Source organism: Chrysochloris asiatica, unplaced genomic scaffold (assembly GCF_000296735.1).
Source record: "Chrysochloris asiatica unplaced genomic scaffold, ChrAsi1.0 scaffold00031, whole genome shotgun sequence".
Classification (NCBI taxonomy): domain Eukaryota; kingdom Metazoa; phylum Chordata; class Mammalia; order Afrosoricida; family Chrysochloridae; genus Chrysochloris; species Chrysochloris asiatica.
In genome coordinates, this window is record NW_006408549.1 from 19594330 (window position 1) to 19617545 (window position 23216).

The 23216-nt window shown below is 38.3% G+C and overlaps 1 pseudogene; it reads left to right on the top strand.

Annotated features, from left to right (window-relative positions):
- Positions 1-1491: 1491 nt before the first annotated feature.
- On the top strand, positions 1492-22567 carry LOC102827600 (annotated as a pseudogene).
- The last annotated feature ends 649 nt before the right edge of the window (positions 22568-23216 follow it).

Genomic DNA, 23216 nt, shown 5'->3' on the forward strand with positions numbered 1-23216 from the left:
TTTGTCAAATTTTTGTTTGGCAATCATTAAATCACATGAAGGCCATTCATTAATGAATTTTTTTAACTCCCCAACTCCTAACTCTTGATGTAAATCATTCTAGTCTGTCCTCAGTGGCAGTAAGATTATAGCTCAATAACCACATCCTAGCTCAGAAACAACCTGTCATCCCAATAATAACCAAAGTGTTGCAAATCAGAGGGTCTATTCCAATGTTTCCCATCACTAAGAGGAAAAGACGACCTTATTTCTAGAATGCAAATGCAAACAATCTGATAAATTAGGGCTTGTTGTATCTCTCAACACTATCCCATCTAATCCCTTCTTTCCAAAGATGAGTGTGATGTTGATAGTTATGTGTCACATTGGCTAGGCCATGATTCTCCGTGGTTTGGAAGATATTATATAATCATCCTCCTTTTTGTGAAATTATGTGAGCAGTCAATCATTTGGAAGCCGAATTAGACCTGCATCACATATATATGGCTAAGCTACTCTCTCTCAATCCTGCATCTGTCTTGATATCCTTTGATCTCCAATTTTTAGGACATAAGTCAGTAACCCATCTCTTGACTTGCAAATTTTGGGTTCATCAACCTCTACAATCACTTGAGTTGGTGAAGTCTTCAGCTTGAAGCCTGACCCATGAATTTGGAATTTGCCAGCCTCCACAAACATGTGAACCATTTCCTTGGAATAAATGACTCTCTATATGCAGATATATGTCACTTAACATCCACAATTTGTTGTGTAAAATAGGAATCTGTGTGATTTGAACATTGTGTGAATACCATATTCAAAACTTATGAGCGTTTGCTTCCAGTCATCCTCACCACTACTGCTGCTGCTGAGGCTTCTGGTGGAGGGTGAGGAATGGGAGGCAGCAGTGGTGCCAATGAGAGGGCACTGGGAGTGGAGCAAGAGGAATCCAATGAGGAGGGAGCGGATTATGTCCAGCTCTATTTGCCATTGCACCTGAGCAGCAGAAGCAGCCTGGTCCTGCAACCTTCATCAGTGCTGCCTACCTGTCCACAGGACACAGTTCAAGAGCCCACACCTGGAGTTATGTTCTCTGCCTCACCTGTCTCCCACCCATGGTCTCATGCTGCAAGAATCTGACTTTGGGATGCTTAAGACCACTGTTGTGCTGTTGAGTTGGTTTCAGCTCTTAGCAACCCTGTATAGAACTTTGGAAAAGCAGTTGATGAGTTTGAACTGCCTACCTTGCAGTTCAAACTGACCTTGATGTCCAGTGCTTATCCTACAGGCCCACACCAGAACTTCTTAATCTTTGTTGTTGTTTAACATGTCATTGAGTCGCTTCTCACTCACAGTGACACTGTGTAGGGTTTCTGAGGAATGGCTGGGGGTTTGAACTACTAGCTTGCAGTTCAAACTAACAATGCAGTCTAGTATTTACCCTACAGCACCACACCAGGCCTTAATCTTTAGTCCCACCTTAATCTGGCCTCATTAACAGCTCACTTCAAGATGGGTCCATCATCCCAGGTATAGAGACTTAGACTTACAATATATCACAGAATAGAACAATATGGCTAGAAAAACCATAATAAATAATTAGCTGCCTTGTGCCTATGAGAAATCTGTACCTGGTCCAAGAGGCAGTTGTTTGAACAGAATATGGGAACACTGAATGGTTTAAAATTAAGAAGGTGTGTGATAAGGTTGTACTCTTTCACCACACTTATTCAACCTGTATGCTGAGCAAATCATCTGAGAAACTGGGTTATATGAAGAAAAACGTGGCATCAGGATTGGAAGAAGACTCATTAACAACTTGCGATATGCAGATGATACAACCTTGCTTGCTGAAAGTGAAGAGGACTTAAAATATTTACTGATGAAGATCAAAGAGCATTAGGTGTGGATTGCATCTCAGTGTAAAGAAAACAAAAATCCTCACCACTGGACCAATAAACAACATTCTTATCAACGGAGAAAAGATTGAAGTTTTCAAGGACTTCATTCTTCTTGGATCAACTATCAACACTCATGGAAGCAGTAGTCAAGAGATCAAACAACGTATTGCATTAGGCAAATCTGTTGCACAAGACCTTTACAAAGTGTTGAAGAGCAAAGATGTCAGCTTGAGGACTAAGGTGCACCTGACCCAAGTCATGATGTTTTCAATAACCTCATATGCATGCAGAAGCTGGACAATGAATAAGGAAAACCTTAGAAGAATTGATGCTTTTGTGTTATGGTGGTGGAGGAGAATATTGAAAGTGCCATGGGCTGACAAAAGAACCTATAGATCCATTTTGGAAGAAGTGCAGCCAGAGTGCTCCTTGGAGGCCAAGATGGCCAAACTTCAACTCCCATACTTTGGACATACTGTCAGGAAGGAGCAGTCGCTGGTGAAGGGTATCATGTTTGGTAAGGTGGAGGGTTAGAGAAAAAAGGAAGACCCCCAACAAGATGGACTGGCCAAGTGGCACCATCGATGGACTCAAGTGTGGCAACAATAGTGAGGTTGGTCCAGGATCAAGCAGTGTTTTGTTCTGCTGTGCATAAGGTTGCTATGGGTCGTTATCGACTTGATGGCACCTAACAACAACAATACTTGGCATACACTCAAAGGCAATGAAAGGGAGCAGGGGGAAGCTAGCAAAAAAAAAAAAAAATGTATATTAAGTCAATAAATCATATATGAATGCATATGTCCATGACATATGATACAATTCTAATGACTAATCAATATTATCCCTTTTTCATCACCTTTCTATATATAAAGACCTCTATTTTCATTATAAAACTGAAGAATCACGTTTTGTCTTTGTCAGATATTTCGGTGCTCCTCCTCTAGCTCCCACTGTATATGGACAAACTCCAACACAAAATTTATTCTATGTCATTTTGAATACTTCTTTCTCTGCCACTAGGTAGCTTCTTCCTTAGGGCAGGTATCTTGCAACCATCATTTATTATTTACTTATGTTAATCTTGTGCCTACAGGGCAAGGTATAATATCTGATAAATATTAAGTACTTAATAAATGTCTACCGAATGAGTAATTAATTAATTATTAGGAAATAAACAAGTAATTTATAATTCAGCTATTTTTTAATTATAGTTAATATTTCCCTGCCAATTTAAGCTGACTGAATGTAACAGAAAGGAGGTCAACTGTTGAAAACTTTTGAAGAAACTAGAAACCAGCTTTCAAATAATCTGGGCAGTAAACTAATCCTAAATTTACTGTGAGGATTGTTTCAGAGGATAATTGTGTGTTTGGGAAGCTTATTAGATAAGTGTGGTGGCTCTTTAGGATAATCACTGAACTTTGAACCACAAGGCCAGCGGACTCAAACCCACCAGCCACTGAGGGAGAAAGATGAGACTTCCTGCTTCCAGAAAGATTCACAGCCTCAGGAATCCTATGCAGAATCACTATGAGTCTGAACCGACTGGATGACACTTAACAACCACAACATTGTTGTTGTTGTTGTTGTTGTTATGTGCCTTGGAGTCAGTTGCGACTCATAACAACCCTGTACAGGGTTAGCGAGGCTGTAAATCTTTACCGGAGCAGAAAGCCTCATCTTTCTCCCATGGAACAGCTGGTACTTTTGAACTACTGACCGTGAGATTAGAAGCCCGAATGGTAACCACTACACTACCAGAACTTCTTAGATAATTAGTATTTTCTTCACTTTTCCTATAATCGGATTTATTTATTTATTTATTCGTGTTTACTCATCCATGCATTCATGAATCACTAAATCCATCATCAGGTATTCTATCAGCAGCGTTCTGGGTTACAAGAAATAAAAAACAAATTCCAATTTAAATTTAAATTAACTTTTAAAAAGTTCATTAGATTCATAGAACTAACTGTAAACTGAAAGATCACATTGGGAGGCTGGCAGCAGCCAAGGAGCTGGGGCAAAACAGGTGACAGAAGTCAAAGGAGAAGTCTTGAGCATAAACAGTCTGGTGATCAGTCTATTGCTACACCAACCACACATGCCTTCCCTGCATTGTTTGTTGGAGTTTCAGAGTTCTCCAGGTATTTACCAGATCTGACTTAGGTTAATGGGTCCATTACCTGTCAGAGAAATTCTCAACATTTCAGCTTTCATAGTAGGAGGTGGTTATTAGTATTATCTCCCACCAAGACTACACATGCTGAGACAAAGGTAATTCTGTAAAACAAAGTGAGACTGCTATTAGGAAGGAAACTGATGTTGGCCTGCCAGAAAAATGACACACATCCTCTACAAATATTTATTATATTATATTCTACAAGAAACTGTGGAAGAGCCAATGATAAATTCTAACTTTAAGAAATTTACAGTCTCAGAAGAATTATACTCTGAGTTTAGATTCACACTGCATCTCTACACTCTGGAAAAAAAGTCAGTACAATACATTAGTTTAAACTATATGTGACTATTATTATTCAACTAATTCTTTTCCTTACAAAAATGGTCATTTGATAAGGTTTAATCTAATACTTGGGCCAAACACACAGTAAACAATTAAATGATCAAATCTTATAGATGAAGAGGTAGTTTATAATATTCTGCTTTTATTCCCCTACCATTCTTCCCCATTTTATAAGTGATGAAAAACTAAAAATTGTTTATCACCACTGACTCTGTTTACCTAATCATTCACCATTACTTCTGCGACCTAAGTAACAGAATTTCAATGGTATCTACAGACCCAATAAAAAACAATTTTGTGGGGTGTATTATACCTGGTAGTATTTTAATGGGGTACTTTTTATTTCTTTAATTTTTAATTTTCAATTATTTCAATCTCCTTGATGTAATATCAGTTATCCCACTTTCTGCCTGTGATTATTGCATTCTACTCTCCTTCCCATCCCTTTTGAGTTTTGTCCTTAGGTACATGCTTCCCTTTTGATCTTGAATGATTGACCATTGCATAGTGAGCATACCTTACTAGTGCTGTGGTCCCCTCTATTTACCTACTGTTTGTCTGGAAATTGAGTCACCAGGGTAAGTCCCATTCCAGACCTGAAGGGTGACCAAAGGCCATAGTTTCAGACTGCTCCAGTCTTTCTGACCAATAAGCCTGCTCTGTCTCATAATTTTGTGCCTTGTTCTACAGTTTATCCCACTCTATCCGGGAATTTGTAATGTGATCCCTCTCAGAATAGTCAGTAGTGGTAGTTAGGAACAACCTAGTTCTTCTGGTCTCAGAGTCATGGAGACTGATGTTCGTGTGTTCTATTAGTCCATTGGACAAGTGATTTTAAGTATCTTCAATTTTCATTACTCTTCTTTCCTATGCATAGGGAGGGACCAATAGTTGTACCTTAGATGGCCATTCATAATATTTTAAAGATCCCAGTTGCTACTCACAAAGGTAGGATGTACAACACTGTCTTTGTGGATTATGTTATGCCAGGTGAACATGGTGTTACTCTGAAATTATAGTCTTGAGCACACAGGCCAAGAAACTTATTTCCACAAGGTGTTAGGTAATGCCTAAGAAGTTTTCATAATTTTATTGCCTGTATTCGCTATCATTCTCATGGAAATGTTTCTAGCAAATGTAAAGAACCATGTACAAATATCCTCAATCAAACCTTTATTTATATACTCCCAGTCTCTCTCCCTACCCATTCAGCCTGTATATTTTTCCATTTACCTGTAGATCACTATTGTTGCATGATTGTATATATAACAGTATTTACCTCTATTCCCTTTAACTCTTATACTCCTCCCTTTACCTTCCCCTAAGGAGCTCTGGTAGTGTAGTGGTTACCTTTCGGGCTGTGAACCGCAAGGTCAGCAGTTCAAAACTACCAGCTGTTTCACAGGAGAAAGATAAGGCCTTCTGCTCCCATAAATAATTACAGCCTTGGAAACCCTGCACAGGACAGTTACGAGTCAGAACCAACTCCACGGCACAAAACAACAACAACAACATATTCATCATTCTTCATACATTTTTATGTGATAAAAATAAACATAAATGTGGGAATTAGAAAGTAGATTATTTGATCAAAGGTGAATTATACCCAAAGAAAAATTTTCTAGCCACTATATAAGTACACTAGCTTCCAAGTTTTGAAGGCAATTATCACAGAAAAGTAGATTATGCTAGAAGCTCATTCTAGAGTGATATGTCCAGAATAGTAAGGAAGGTTTTATTTTGTTTTAAGAAAAGAATATATCTATAAATAGAAGGAAAAAACGAGATTCACAAACTGAGAAAAGTATTGAGTTGGATCAGAGATTAGCAACCTTCTAAAACATGTGCCAAATTTTCAAGCCCTACTCTTCTGACTTTGCAGAATTTTAGAGAGGGTGGTTACCATGCCGACTTATTGAAACTGAATGTTTCCATGCCAACTCTAATGGTGAGAGTTAAAAGGTGTTATTTTTCCAATTCTCTCCTTTAAGCAGCTCTCTAAAACCGTGAACACTGCACCTCATCAAGTGTGGCAAAGTCATGCTTGACAATGCTCCACACTCCTCTCTACCCCACACCCCTGGAAGCTCAATTACTGAGACCTGATTAGTATTAGCCTAAATGAGTTAACTAGAAAAAGTATTGTATTTTCTAATACAACACTCTAGTGTGACTCAATGCCAGCTTCACTGGGCTTTCTGAAGAGTATACTGGTGACTTGAAAGTGTTCATACAAAAACGTAGACATTTTCTAGTCTTGTGGTTGTTGTTAGGTGCCACTGAGTCACTGCCAAGTCATAGCGACCTTATGCAGAGCAGAACAAAACAGTGCCCAATCCTGGGTCAACCTCACTCTTGTTGCAACGCTTGAGCCTGTTGATGCTGCCATTTGGCCAATCCAACTTGCTGGGGGTCTTCATCTTTTTCCTGACCCTCCACCTTACCAAACATGATATGCTTCTCCAGGATTGGTCCTTCCTGAAAATATGGTAGAAGTATGAGAGACAAAGTTTGGCCATCTTAGTCTCCAAGGAGCACTTTGGCTGCACTTCTTCCAACATAGATCTGTTGGTTCTATGGGCATCCCATAACACTTTCAATATTCTCCTCCAACACCATAACTCAAAAGCACCAATTCTTCTACAGTCTTCCTTATTTACTGTCCAACATTCACATGCATATGAGGTTATTGAAAATACCTTGGCTTGGGTCAGGTGCACATTAGGCCTCAAGCTGACATCTTTGCTTTTCAACACTTTAAAAAGGTCTTGTACAGCAGATTTGCCTAATGCAATGACTGATCTTGATATGTTCTTTTTGACAATGAATACAACACCATTCCTCTTCAATTTGTCATTCCCGACATAGATCATCAGATTCATCATTTGGTCATCAGATTCAAAATGGCCAACACCAGTTCATTTCAGCTCACTAATGACTAAGATATTGATGTTTATGTGTTCCATTTCATTTTTGACAACTTCCAATTTTCCCAGATTCATACTTCGTGCGTTCCATATTCCAATTTTCAATGGATGTTTACAGCTGTTTCTCTTCATTTTGAGTTGTGCCCCATCAGCAAATGAAGGTCCCATGGGCTTTACTCCCACAGTCTTTACTCCATTTGCGTCATCATGGTCAACTCTACTTTGAGGAGGCAGCTCTTCCCCAGTCACATTTTGAGTGCCTTCCAACCTGAGGGGCTCATTTTCCGGCTCTATATCTAAACAGTATTTCTCTGCTATTCATAAGGGTTTCAATGACTAAATGTTCGGAAGTAGTTCATCACTCCTTCTTCCTAGTCTGTCTTCGTCTTGAAGCTCATTTGAAACATGTACACTATGGGTTACCTTGCTGGTATTTAAAATACCGGTGGCATAGCTTCCAGAATAACAGCATCTCACAAGCCACCACAGTATCACAAACGGACAGACAATGGTGGTTTCCAGTCTTAGAAGCTTAAAAAAAAAAAAAAAAAAAAGGAAGGAAGAGGATCTACTTCTAAATATTTTATATATTTACCTGTTTAAATGTCTTTTTAAGTACTGAATTTCTTCTTTCTCAACATTTAATTATGAAATTTGTGTCTGTTTCTATTTCTCTATTAAATTTTTTTTTTGCAATATTCTGCAACTAAACCTCACTCTCTGCAATACTTTATAAAGTAAGCATGCATTGAACATGCAAAAAACATCTGAAACCAACAAGAAAAAGGCAGGGACCTCAACTAAAAGATTCGTATGGAACATTACTATAAGTTATATTAAAATCCAGTCTCTATGAACCTGAGTTTAGGAGAAACAGGACATGTGTGAAACCCACTCTGAGGCAGTTCTCAAACCAAGGAACACCTTGATGAGAACCGCAAGGAAAACCTTGCATGCCAAAGATTATGGGAATGAACACACTGACCAGGTGGCTAGGGAGAAGTCTATAAAGAGGAAAAAATATTTGTGCCTGTTATCTAGATAACAATAAACTTTAGCTTTATTGTGGTGCCCAAATACACTTCCTGCCTAAGATTGTACTTAAAGTGGTATTGTAGATAATAAAGTTACTCTTGATTGACCATCTTGAGTCCCCTGCCTCTTTCATTCTCCATCCACCTCCGAGACCTGGTCACGCAGGCTGGATCCTGCACCTGAGACTATGATGACCAGCTACCATTAACAACTACTCTGAAAGAGATCATATTAGAAAGGTCCTGGATAAAGTGAGAGAAAAATGTGGAATACAACTCCAAATTGTACAAGAGATCAAGCTTACTGGTTGGAGAGAGACTGCTGGAACCCCTTAGACAATGGCCCTTAGTCACTCTTCTTGTCTGGAATTGAACTCACCCCATGACTCAGTTTTTATCCAAAGAATAGACAGGTCTATATGGGGAATGGAGTCATGGTGTGACACTATATGTAGAGCACAGGACCTCAAGGTTAGTTAGAGTGACAAGGCCAGTGGTTCAAACTCACCAGTCGCTCCTTGGAAATCTTATACATGGTTACTATGAGTTAGAACTGACTTGATGGCACTTAACAACAATAAGGTGAACAATAACACTAATGGCATATGCAAACCTTAGAATAATCAACCATTTGAGATCAAATGGGCAACATTTACCCAAGGACAAAGTTCAGAAGGATTAGGAAAGAAGGAGGACTGCAAAGAGGGAAAACAGGGAGGAAGTAGGAAAAGTGATGTTACATTGAAAAAACTGCAATCAATGAGATGAAACAAAATGTGTATGAATTGTTTACTGCAAAACTGATAACACTCTGAAAACCTTCACCAAATTCACATAAAAAGTTCATAAAACAATTTAAATCTATCTCCTCTTTTTCTGTAGTAGTTTCAGTTGGGTACAAGGCAAGAAAATTAGAGACTACCTGTCCCAGCGGCCTTTGTAGCTAGTTGTATCCATGTGACTAGGATCTCCCCAAATAAATGTATATGCAAATCCACCCACTTGTTTGCCCTGGATTTATCTCTTCTCTTCTATGGGAAGAGAAGAAGTCCTAGTGTGGCACTGTAGGATAAGCACAGGTGTGGTAATCTCAAGGTTAGCAGTTCATAACCACCAGATGCTCCTCAGAAACTCTGTACAGGGTCGTTATGAGTCTGAACTAACTCAAAGGCACTTAAGGACAGCAACAACAATGGTAAGATTCAGTAACTGAACTTCTATCATGGTGGTGGGGGTGGTCGTGTGCCAGGGAGTCAGTTTTGACTCATAGATATTCTGTATAGGGTTTCCAAGGCTGTAAATCTTTACGGGAGCAGAAACCTCATCTTTCTCCCATGGAATTGCTGGTAGTTTCAAACTGCTGACCTTGAGGTTAGCTACTTGACTCATAACCAGTATGCTACCAGAGCTCCTTCAATTTCTAGCGTAACCAACTAGAAATAGAAAACATTCCAGTTATTGGCTGCACAACAAAATGAAAGGCAAATGGGTCCCTTACTAGTCTTGGGGAGTAGAGCTGCTTTGCCACTTAGAACAGAAAGATTATTAGATAACAGAGAAATAAACTTCCCAACAGAAATAAACTTTCCCAACAGTAGTACATAGGGTTCCTACATCCTCCCACCTCCATCAGTAAAATAAAAGAGAATTATAACCTGGGATCCAGAAATTCTGAATTTCATCATGTATGTTGCTGTTGTTGGTTCCATCAGTCATATTGACACTAAACACTCATATTAACACTAAACACAACAGAAACACTGCCTGTCCTGCACTAGCTTCAAAATTGTTGTGTTTGAGCCCACTGCTGCTACCACTGTGCTAATCCATCTCATTGGGGCCTTCCTCTTTTTTGCTGAGCTTCAACTTTACCAACCATAATGTCCTTCTCCAGAGACTGGTTTCCTGATAATTAGTCCAAAATATAGGAGACGAAGTCTTGTCATCCTGACTTCTAAGGAGTATTCTGTCTGTACTTCTTCCAGCACAGATTGGTTTGTTCTGACAGACCATGATACTTTCAGTATTCTTCTCTAACACCATAACTCAAATGCATCAATTATGCTAAGGTCTTCCTTATTCATTGTCTACTTTCACATGCATATGAGGCTATTGAAAATACCATGGCTAGGATCAGCTGCACCTTAGTCCTCAAAATGTTATCTGTGCTTTTAAATACTTTAAAGAGGTTTCCTGCAGCACATTTGCCTAATGCAATACGTTGTTTTTTGTTTTTGACTGCTGCTTCTATGAGTGTTGATACTGGATCCAAGTAAAATGAAATTTTTGACAACTTCAATCTTTTCTCCATTTATCATGATGCTATTTACTGTCCAGTGGTGAGGATTTTTTTCTTTACATTGAATTGTAATCCATACTGAAGACTGTGATATCATCTGCATAGCGACGGTTTTTAATGGGACTTCCTGCAATTCTGATGCTACATTCTTCTTCATATAATATAGCTTCTCAGATTATCTGCTCAGCATAGAGATTCAATAAGTATGGTGAAAGAATACAACCCTGGCACACACCTATCCTGGTTTTAAAACACTTAGTATTCCTTTCTTCTGTTGAAATGACTGCCTCTTGATCTATATACAGATTCCTCATGAACACAATCAGGTGTTCTGGAATCCCATTCTTTGCAATGTCATCTATAGCTTGTCATGATCCACACAGTTGAAAGCCTGTGAAAAGTCAGTAAAGTGCAGGTAAGCATATTTCTGATACTTCTGCTTTCAGTGAAGATCCATCTGTTATCGGCAATGATATTCCTAGTTACACATTCTCTTCTGAATCCAACTTCAATTTCTGGCAATTGCCTGTCAATGGACTGTTGCAGGCATTTTTGAATTATTTTCAACATAATTTTACTTGCATGTAATATTAATGATATTATTCAATGGTTTCCGTATTCCATTGGTTTACCTCTCTTTGGAATGGGTACAAATATGGATCTCTTTCGATTGGTTGTCCAGACAGCTGTCTTACAATTTCATTGGCATAGATGAGTGACCATTTCCAGTGCTGCATACATTTGTTGAAAGATTTCAGTTTGTCTTGTTCCATTTTTAGAGCCTTGTTTTACGTCACTGCTTCAGTGCAGCTTGGATTTCTTTCTTCAGTCCCATAGGTTCTTGATCATCTGCTACCTCTTGAACAATGAATAATCCTTTTTGGGACAGTGACTCTGTGTATACCATCCATCTTCTTTTCACCTTTCTGCATCATTCAATATTTTGCCCATGGAGTCATTCAATATGCAAGTTGAATTATTTTGGTTGATAGTATTGAGCTTTTCAGCCATCCTTTCTCATAGATGTAGTGATTAATTTGATTCCACTGTATTCAATTCAGAGAGATACACATATATAATTGCATTTTATGTTGTTTAAAAATGAATTTGCAATGAATAAGTCATTTATCTTGCAGAATTCTATCATGTGGTCTCCAGCATCATTTCTATCACTAAGGCCACATTTTCAAATTACTGACCCTTCTTCTTTGTTCCCAACATTCTCATTCCAATCACCAGTAATGATCAATACACCTTGGTTGCATGTTTGATGAATTTCACAATGAAGAAGTTGGTAGAATTCCTCAGTTTCATTATCACTGGCTTTAGTGGTTGGTGTGTAAATTTGAATAGAAGTGGTGTTAACTGGCCTTCTTTGTAGGCATATGGATATTTTCCTGTCACAGACTGTGTTGTTTTTTAGAAAGATCTTGAAATGTTGTTTTTTATGATTAATGTGATGCAATTCCTCTTGGATTTTTCATTCGGGGGATAGTAAACCATAAGATTTTCAGATTCAAAATGGTCAACATCTGTCCATTTCAGCTTACCGTTGTTGTTGTTAGGTGCCATCAATTCAGTATTGACTCATGGCTACCCTAAGCACAATAGAACAAAATGCTTATGATATCACTCTTCATGCATTCCAATTTGGTTTTGACAACTTCCGATTTTCCTAGATTCATACTTTGTACATTCCATATTCTGATTATTAATGCATTTTTTGTAGCTGTTTCTCCTCATTTTATGTCCCATCAGCAAATGAAGGTTGATGGTATTGAAAGTTTTATTCCATTCAAGCTATCTATTTTGAGGGGGAAGCTCTTCCCCATCATATTTTGAGTGCCTTACAATATGAGGGTCTTATCTTCTGGCACTATATCTGGTGCTATTCACAATGTTTTCACTTTCTGGCACTATATCTGACACTATTCTGGTGCTATTCACAATGTTTTCACTTTCTGGCACTATATCTGACACTATTCTGCTGCTACTCATTCCTGTCAACATAGTGGATTACAAGCTGGTCTGCTAACTGGAAGACCAATAGTTTGACTCTACCAATTGCTCCATGGGAGAAAAATTAGACTTTCTGATTCCATAATGATTTACAGCCTTGGAAACCATATACAGGGTCATTGAGTCAGACAGCTCATAACTACCCAACAGCTGTCACTGTTGACAGCTCATAACTACCACCACAAACATCTAGAAATAGCCTGCCTCTCCTTCTTCCTAGTCTGAAAACTCAGCTGAAACCTATCCACCATGAATGACTCTGCTGGTATTAAAAAAAAAAACCAGTGGCATAGCTTCCAGCATCACAGGAACACGCAATACCCCACAGTACAGCATTATATATATGTGTGTGTGTGTGTGTGTGTGTTGTTTGTTGTTAAGTGCCACTGAGTCGGTTCTGAACTGTGGTTCAAATGACTTTGTGGTTCAAATGACTTTGCAGTCTAGCTCATTAATCACAGTGCCAAACCAGGACTACATATATATATAGTTTGTTGTTAATTGCCATTGCCATCAAGTTGGTACCAACTCAGAGCAACCCCATAGAGCGTATCCAAGGAGCAGCTTGAACCTCCAACCTTGCAGTCCAACACATTAACGCACAGCACCACACCAGGACTCCTGGTGTGGTGCTTTAGGATAAACATTGGGATGATATGTCACCTTATGTCCAGCATATGAGAATTTATATATGGTATGGGGCCATAGGGTAAGCACTGGACTGCTAACCACAAGGTCAGTGGTTCAAACCCATCAATTGCTCCTCAGAAACTCTTTAGAGGGTCACTGTGAGTCAGAACCTACTTGACGGCACTTAACAACAACAACAATATCATAGATGTGGGCTTCAAAAAGTTCATGGAAAATTCTATTACCTTTTTATTTAATTTTTCCACAAACTTTTTAAAGCCCTCTAAAATGTTCATCAAGTAAGTATATGTGTGCCAAGGAACTGAAGGAACTCTACGGTTTGTTACTGGGAGGACAGATGGCCAAAATGAAGTGGATTTACACTAATCAGGAGTGATGTTTGCATTGGTGCAAAGTCCTAAAGTCAACCCTCACCCAAAATTAAAAAAAAAAAAAAAAAAATAGTAAAATAAAAATATAACTGTTCAAGGTACCATATAAGCTGAGACACAGTAGTTTAAAGTTCTAGAACTATTTTGAGGACTTGTTACATGAACCTATTTTTGCAGCAGGTTTATAGAAATGTATACAGCAGACTCTTTGAACATGATTCTACAGACATGTTCATTGTTCAGCTAAGTTGCAACTTCAAAACAATGACTTTTGATCAGTGACGGCCTCCACTGAAGCAAGTACACTGATTCCAGCAAGACAGGCACAGGAATAAGCAGCATGCAGAAAATTCATTCTCTATGTTCAAAGCTTGGAGCTGTAGAGTTTTTGCCCTAAATATAAGTTGCTTTTTTAAGACAGTTTACAATTTGGATAGCTTGTTAAGAAGAAGGCGCACTAGAGTGGAGTTGCTTTGGCATTTTCATACTTTGAAGTCTGGATGGGGTGTCAGGTGGAGCTCATTACAGTGTAAAGTGGTTTACTAGAAGATCCTAATGACTCTAAGATGAACAAGCATCAAATCCAACCATTTTAATACTGCTTCTGGAAGAGACGTCACATATGCTAGAACGGAGTGTCTAGTAATGTCTAAGTATACACAGTGGACACAAATATTAGAGATGGTGTTTCAGTTGTTACTATGCAACCTGTAATAACCCAAAAGGGTGACACTGTGAGCTTTCTCCCCTAGTCTGCAGCCACTCCAATTGTACTGAAATCTGCTAAAGTGAAACTCAGTTTCACACTAATTGCTTGAGTTTTAACTGTATTCAAAGGTGCTTTTTGGTTCTTGGAAATAGTGCCACATTGTTTAGTTAAGGATGATGAACAGTCTGTAGGGAGAAACAGTGAAAAGTTGGGTCCCATGAAGGTACCCTGTGCCCTTGATGGATAAGACAAAAATAAAGTTGTCAAAGTTAAACAAACAACTATCTATATATTGTTGTTGTTGTTGTTATGTGCCTTCGAGTCGGTTCCGACCCATAGCGACCCTGTGCAGGGTTTCCGAAGGTGTAAATCCTTACGGGAGTAGAAAGCCTCATCTTTCTCCCGCGGAGCAGCTGGTAGTTTCGAACCGCTGACCTTAAGGTTCGCAGCCCGATTCGTAACCACTACGCTACCAGAGCTCCATATACATATATATATATGTATATATAGATAGTTGTTTGTTTATATATATAATATATATCTGGTGTTGACACTGTAATTGTGGAAATACCCAGATATCTAGTGGAAGAAGCATCATGAGATAATTAGAGTTTATTTACCAATGCATATAGATGCATTTTTATGTTTAACACATTTTATGACCATAGTCATGCACACCAGCTGAATAGCAGCCCTGAATTGAATACTTGAACTATATGTTCACATAGCAAGACGGATGAAAAAATTAACAAAATAGATCTATAGCATGAAATCACGTAAATATATTTGCACATAGCAACAATATACATTTTACAAAGACATATGAACATTACAAAGACAAAGGATATATCTGTTAGACAACAATAGAAAAATGGGGAAAAAAATAACAGTAGTGAAAGAGAATAAATAGAAAAGAAGGGACTTCTATAAATACATTATGATAATGTACCAAAAGTTCATTTATATGCAATATTCCTGTTAGTTCAGCCAAATGCAGTTAGTTTATCTCTACAAATTTATTGCATTTCATGGATTTATGCCAAAGAAAATAACTAAATCAGAAGCAAATATTTGACTGGACAGCTTGTCTCTGTACACAAAACACTTTCAAAACTCAACTCAGGTGTGAGGTATAACTTGATAAGAAACTAGTGAAGGGACAGTAGGAAAATGGAATTGAGGATGAATTATGAAAGACAGATAATGTATTTGTACTGGTAAAGATAGGGAGGGGCAGGATTCCAAACAAATAGAAAAGTATACACCAAAACATAGGGATACAAAATCCTGCAGGGTTTGCGGAAAAGTGAATACCAGTAGAAGACTGAAGCTTGAAGAAGAAAAGTAGAAAACGTTATTTTACTATTTTTTATTTGGGGGTGAGGGTTGACTTTAGGACTCTGTTCCAATGCAAACATCACTCCTGATTAGTGTTTCCACATATTATTCGTAGGACACTTGGCTCCCTAGAAATAAGAAACCCAAGGAACCGCGATTGTGGGAGCAAGAAAGAAAAAGAGAAAAAATATTAACTCTAAGTGGTAGCAGGAAAATTATTTAAGAGTAAGAATTTTTAGATATGCAAAAAATGAGCATATCTATAAATCAAGTAATAATGACTCAAGGTGAAAATTCAAGATGGCAACATTTCAACACAAGCTCATAAAGGAAAAGCAAGAGGAAAGTATGACCTAAGTAAACAGTAAGGGCATGTCTTCCAACAAGGTTAGATGAATACATATGAAAATTGTAGTAGTATGGAAATATCTTTGGTTATTGGAATGAAATGAGCATTTATTTCTGTCCTCTTGCAGCCTAGAGACAAAGCTACATCCTGAATGAGTCATATTTCTCAAATGATGAATTGATAGAATTTTGAGGTGATTTAAAGACTGAGGTGGGGATAACGCTGCTGTTGAATATCAGACCCAGAAGGGGAAAACCTGAGTACATAGGTGCTGAGAGATCTAAAACACGACCAGAACTCATTCAGAGAGACATTAATTTATTACAGAAAAGGGAATAAAACAAATTAAAAGAGAATAAAAGATGGGAGGAGGGGGATAGAATAAAGGAGATGGTTACCTACAAGAAATTTTACTTACAAAGGGCAAAGCACAGCTGTGTCCAGTAGCTGCTGGTTGGATCAAGAAGTTTTATGGTGTGTGTGCGTGTGCGTGTGCATGTGCGTGTGTGTGTGGGGGGGGGGGGGGGGGGGCCGGGAGGGGGGCCTTTTTATATCAAGGGGTATTCACAAGTGTAAAGGCAGTTAAGGAACTAGGAGAGGTAGATGAGCCAAAGGTGCCAGGTTGTCTGCCCCCCCTCCTAGAGAACAAAGGGTTTGGGCAAGCATAGTGGGAGGAAGGGCTGTAATCTGCTTCTTAGCATCTGCATAACTAAAGCAAGAGAACAAGACAGCTAGAGGAGAGAGCCTGAGCTGTCTGCTGTTGCTGTTGTTAAGTGCCTTTGAGTGGGTTCTGACCCATATTGGCCCTGTATAGGGTTTCCAAGGAAGGGCTAGTGTGCTTGAACCGCCAACATTGAGGTTCAAAGGACTTTTTAGTCCTGCACATTAACCCACAGCACCACACCAGGGGAAATGAATAGGAGATATGGTTTTGAAGTGACCTTCCAGTGGTCATTTTGGAGCATTTAGCTTGTGTCCCTTTAGATGATTCTCTTATGCATCCATGTTCCCTAGACCACAGATCTCCCCTCCCCTCCCGCTGAACCATATGAGGCAGGAGAAAATCATAGAGTGCCTCCAAACAACACCTATGAACTGTTGCTGTAGTATCCTAGGGAGCCACACCAGGACTCCATTCCAGATAATAGCAAACTTTAGTCTTTTTTTTTAACTATTATTTAAATAAAAGTCCTGAATTATTTTTCCACAGTACAATATCATTTTCCATTATAAAAACAACAGTGCAACAGAATATACGAATACTTTCTAAGTGAGGAATGAATTAAGATTTGCCATTGTAATCAAGAAATTTTTTTATATATATACACACACACACAAATGTATATGTATATACATATATATTTGGCATAACTAAGGGATGCATTTCATAAAACATAGCTAGTATCACATGAAGATTTTCAACTATGATTCAAAGACACATTAAATCTTCTCTTTCTCTCAAGTTCAAAAGTGGTTTTGTAATAGAAAGCCAGATTTCCCAAAGTGGTTAGTGATAAAAGGTAATTTACTCAAAAGCTATTTTCAAAGGGAATTTTTGCCAACAAAGTCAAAAATTGATTATTTTAAGTTTCTCTTTGTTCCTTCCTACTGAGCACCTATAGTGGCATTTGAAATACCAATGAAATATATAGTTGTTTGTTATTCTGCTCTGTTTCACCTTGATGGTATACTCCTCAGAAATAAGTGATGAAAAATATGTGCAATGTGTTAAGGTTCCCACTATTCCCTAAAACCATTTTAAAATTCATTCCACTATACAAGTATTTCTTTCCTTCAAATTACCCCTAAAGGTCATAATTCTGAGCCAAATATTTATTGAGCATATATTATTTTGCAGACATTGTACTACATTAATTAATTGTATACCCATAGTAAGGAATTATAATAATTCTAGGGTTACTTTGGGGGATTTTAAATTTATTTTCATACTTACTAAATATTTCTTCTATCCCTCCTCTTTTCTCTGAGTTAAAATTTCACAATACTTCTCTTACAATTCAAATGATTTCTTAATATGAATATCAATAATGTTCTGGGAACATGAATTTAATCTTTTTTTTTTTTTTTCAGGACTTAAAATTTATCTGTGGCTCTTTTTGCCATACATATTAAAGTATGAATCTTGATTTCCTTTCCAAGTTTATCTTTTACTACCTTTTCATCTCATGTTTTACCATTTAAAACAACCAGCAAATGAAACCCCTTTGAGTCACAAGGGCTTTGGATCACAAGAATCAGGCCTGACTTGACAGCAGCTAACAGGAATGATTTCTAGATTTGACAATTTATATAACAGTCAATCCTCTTCTTTTCTCTCTCTCTCCCTCTCTAATCACATCTGGATTACTGTATTAGGCTATCTATAACATTCAATCATATGTATAGTTATTTCTGTAGCTCTCTATGGGGTCCTAATGTGGCTTTGTAGGATAAGCACTAGAATGCAAACTACAGTGTCAATGATTCAAATTCACCAGCCACTCCTAGGAAATCCTATACAGTGTCACTATAGGTTGGAGCCAACTCAACAGCACATAACAACATAGCTCTTTGTTAAACTAGAAATCCTTTAAGAAGATGGACAGTATCTTACGCACAGGGTTTGCCATCTAGGGTATTCAATTGTTAACAAAATGTGGATTACGGTACACCTGACACAAGTAATGTAATTTTCAATCTTCTCATATTTTTGTGAAAGTTGAACAAAGAATAAGTAAGACTGTCAAAGAATAGATCCCTTTTAATTATGGTGTTGGAAAAGAATATTGAAAGTACCATGGACTGACTGCCAGAAAAACAAACAAATCTGTCTTGGAAGAAGTACAGCCAGAGTGCTCCTTAGAAACCAGGATGGAAAGGCTTCGTCCCTCTTATTTTGGACATGTTATTAAGAAGGACCAATCCCTGGAGAAGGACATCATGCTTGGTAAGGTGGAGCATCAGCGTAAAAGAGAAGAACCTCAGTGAGATGGATTAACGTAGTGGCAGCATCAATGGGCTCAAACATAACAACAGTTGCAAGGCAGGACTGACGGGACAGTGTTTCATTCTGTTGTACATGCGGTCTCTATGAGTTTCAACGATTCAATGGTACCTAACAACAACAAATAAATAAATAAATACTCCTACTGCTGCATCTGGAGTGGTGCTGTAGGAAAAGTACTCTGGACTACTAACCAAAAACTCGGCAGTTCAAACCCACCAGCCACTCCTTGGAAACCTATACAGGACCGCTACTGGTCGGAACTGACTGAATGACATTTAAAAACAATAGATCTATCTTATTTACAGTGTGGCACTGTAGGATAAGCATTTGACCATAAGGTCAATTTGCACCCCAAGGCCAGCGGCTCAAACTCACCAGCCACTTGTCGGAAACCCTGTACAGGGTTACTATGAATAGAACTGACTCAATATCACCTAGTAAGAACAACAACAAATCTTTCTAGACTTCCCTGTTATCTGGAGGGACCAGTCCCTGGAAAAGCACAGAATGTGTGGTAATGTAGAGGACCAGGAAATAAAAGGAAGACCCTCAATGAGATGGACGGACACAGCAGCTGCAACAATGAACTCAAACCTAGAAATGATTGTGAGGATGGTACAGGACTGAGCAGTGTTTTGTGCTGTTGTACGGAGGGTCACTAGGAGTTGGGACTAACTCAATGGAACCTAACAACAACTCTTTCTAGAAAGTCCGTGTGTGACTCAAATGGTATGCACTTGATGAGTAACCTAATAGTTGCAAACTACACAACAACACCGTGGAAGAAAGGCCTGGTGATCTGCTTCCATGAAAATTATAGTCAAGAAAACCCAATGGAGCAGTTCTGCTTTGTAACTTATGAGCCCTCCAAACATCAAAATCAGCTAGATAGCCACAGGTTATTATTTTTGAAGGAGTAACTGGGTGGTATAAGTGGTGAATGGTGTCAGCTACTAACCAAAAAGTAAGCAGGTCAAATCCAGGCAGAAGCACATCAAATGAAAGGCCTGATGATTTACTGCCAAAGCAAAAACAACCATTAAAAACTCTAAAGTACATGGGCTAGCATACGTCAGAATTGACTGAGTAGCAACTGCTTAGTTACTCTTTCTAAGGATTAAATGTTAAACTTTGAAAATAGCTTTGTTTTCAAATACCTTTGTGTTCTTTTGTCTCATAGTTTAAACTGCAAGGTCAGTAGTACAAACTCATCCACACCTTGGAAACCCTATACAGGGTCACTATGAATTGGAACTGATTTGATGGCACTTAACAACAACAACAACAACAAAAGCATATGGAATCAAGAAGATCCAAAAGCCAAATACATTGTCATCCAGTTTATTTTGACTCATAACAATCCTACAGGACAGGGTCTAACTATGCATAGTTTTTAAAGCTGAAATCTTTTATTAGTATATTACCACATCTTTCTGCCATAGCGGGACTAGGAGGTTTGAACTGCCAACGTTTTGCTTAACAGACAAGTACTTAATCCTACAGCCACCAGTTGTCTTTGGAACTAGTGTAGTGATATATTTATTGTATAAAAGGAAGCTATTGAAAGAGTAGTAAAATTTAGTAATCTGGAACTGTAGTTCTGGAGTCAAATAAACCTGAATTTGAATCCCAGCTCAGTCTTTTTCTGACTATGCATCACTGGGTATGTTTTTAAACACTTTAATAATTGGTCTCCCCATGTCTTGAAGAGGGATAAGAAAAGCACTTCTCTCTATAATAAAGACTGAATGAGACGATGCATAAAAGAGCTGGGCCCAGAACATTGAACAGAGAAACTACTGGCCAATTTGAGCTGTAATTATATATCATTACTATTGGAGCTGTGCAATGGAACCAAACTCTGGCCTATTCTTCTGATGGGTTAATGTATTATGAGTTTGGGGGCTTCTCCCATTTCTCCTACTGGTGATACTTTCACATAGGTGCTTTCCGCATCCTAAGTATTTTCATTAGAGATCATGGAATGGATGCGTAGTAACAATCACTGTGCTATAGAAAATGTCCAAAGTCATTTCAGGAATCTTGCTACAAAAAGAGAAGAGTGACCCTACACTGATAAAATATGTTCCAAGACCTTCTCTGGAATGTAGCTTATGGGACTGGATAGATACACATCACTGCTTTTGCTGAGACAACTTTTTTTCCTGGAACATGTTGAAGGCTTTAGATTCCTTATTAAACCTAATTAATCTGTTTTAAAAGTAGAATATAACCTATTACTAAAACAGATATAATTTTGCAACTCATTTCTGATTCTACTTCCCTTCCTCAGTACTGACCTTTCAGTCTAGCTTTGCACCTGATCCTAACTGACCCACTGCTTGAACATGCCTCTGAACACAAAAACACATACATCTTGTCTCCCAAGGAAAAAAAATGGATTTATCCTTTTTTTCCCCACCCAATTTAGAACACCCCTACACTGATGATGATAAATACCATGTTTTGTAAAAATATGTTCTACTTCGATTGTGTGGCTGTACTCGGCCACCGCTGTGGATGTGAGGCGTGTCTTCCAGCATTATCCCCACCCGCTCCCCAAAGAAGGCCTCAAAAATGGAGTGGAGTTCGCAGACAACGCAGACAACGCCGTTTACGAGTTGAAAAGCAAGGACGTCTGCGGCCTTACGTGTGATCACAGAGCACGGCCACGACGGCTACAGCTACGATATCCGCAGTGATGGAGGTGGATACAGTAGTCGGAGAACCTCTGACAGAGACAAATACGGATCACCTGTTTATACAGAGTATAGGCTTATTGTAGAAAATATCTCTAATCGTTGCAGTTGGCAAGATTTACAGGATTTCATGAGACAAACTGGTGAAGGGACCTACGTGGACGTAGAACGCGCAAATGAAGGCATGATTGAGTTTCACTCCTACTCTGACATGAAACGTGCTTTGGATTAACTGGATGGTACAGAAATAAATGGCAGAAGCATTAGGTTCAATGAGGATAAACCACCAACGAGCTACCGGCCATCTTACTTTGGTAGCAGATCCAGGTCACGGTCTAGGAGAAGGTCTCGAAGTAGGAGTCTCAAGAGCAGCCGCAGTAGATCTCGAAATGTCTCAAAAAGTCGTTCTCGATCCAGGTCTAGGAGCAAAAGTCGATCACGATCTCAATCAAAGAGTACGAAATCCAGATCCAAGAGTAAATCTAAGCCTAAATCTGACCATGGTTTCCAGTCCCGGTCTCAAAGTCGATCTAAGGATAAGTATGAGAAGTATCGAAGCAGATCTCGTTCTCCAAAGGAAAACGGAAAAGGTGATATAAAGTCCAAGGAGCCAATCTCGTTCTAATTCACCCCTACCTGTTCCACCCTCAAAGGCTCATTCTGTGTCCCCTCACCAAAAAGAGCTACATCAAGATCCCATTTTAGATCTCGCTCAAAGTCAAGGTCACGGTCCAGATGGAGTTCCAAACATTAATCCAGAACTCTTACCTTCTTTGCACACTATTATGGTACGCCTTCCTACTCGTTTAGGCAGTTATTTCATGTTGAAACTTGTCCTCTTCTGCAAGAGAAATTACCTGAAAAATAGGGGCACACAAAAATTTGATTTGTGGCCAAATTTGATGAAAAAGATATTGAGGTTCTAATGAAATGGTGGCATGAAATCAAAGACCACTCTCCCTTCTTTATAGAATTAAGATTATTTTTATTTTATAGCTTTTGAGCTAGAATAACTTTTGTAAAGATTAAGCTCAATTTAGATTTTTTTTTCAAGTATTTCAGTAGGATCTGCTGCAGAGGTTTTTTGTTTTATTTGCTTGCTTATTTCTAAATTAACTGTTTCAAACTTTGAATACTTAGGGCTTTAGAAGGGAGAATTCAATTTTCAATTATGTTGGCTTTTTATAAAGCTTGACTTATGTAAGAGTTAAATAAAAGTTTGCTACCAATATGGTTCCCTTATTGAATAGGTCAGTATTAGACAGTATTAGATTCCTTTAATATTAATATCGGCTATTTGTGGGAGAAAATGTAAATTCTACTAAAGTGTAAAACAAGGCAAGCCTCTGACAAGCAATAAAGTATTCAATTTGGAATAATAAAAATGTATACATGTATATATA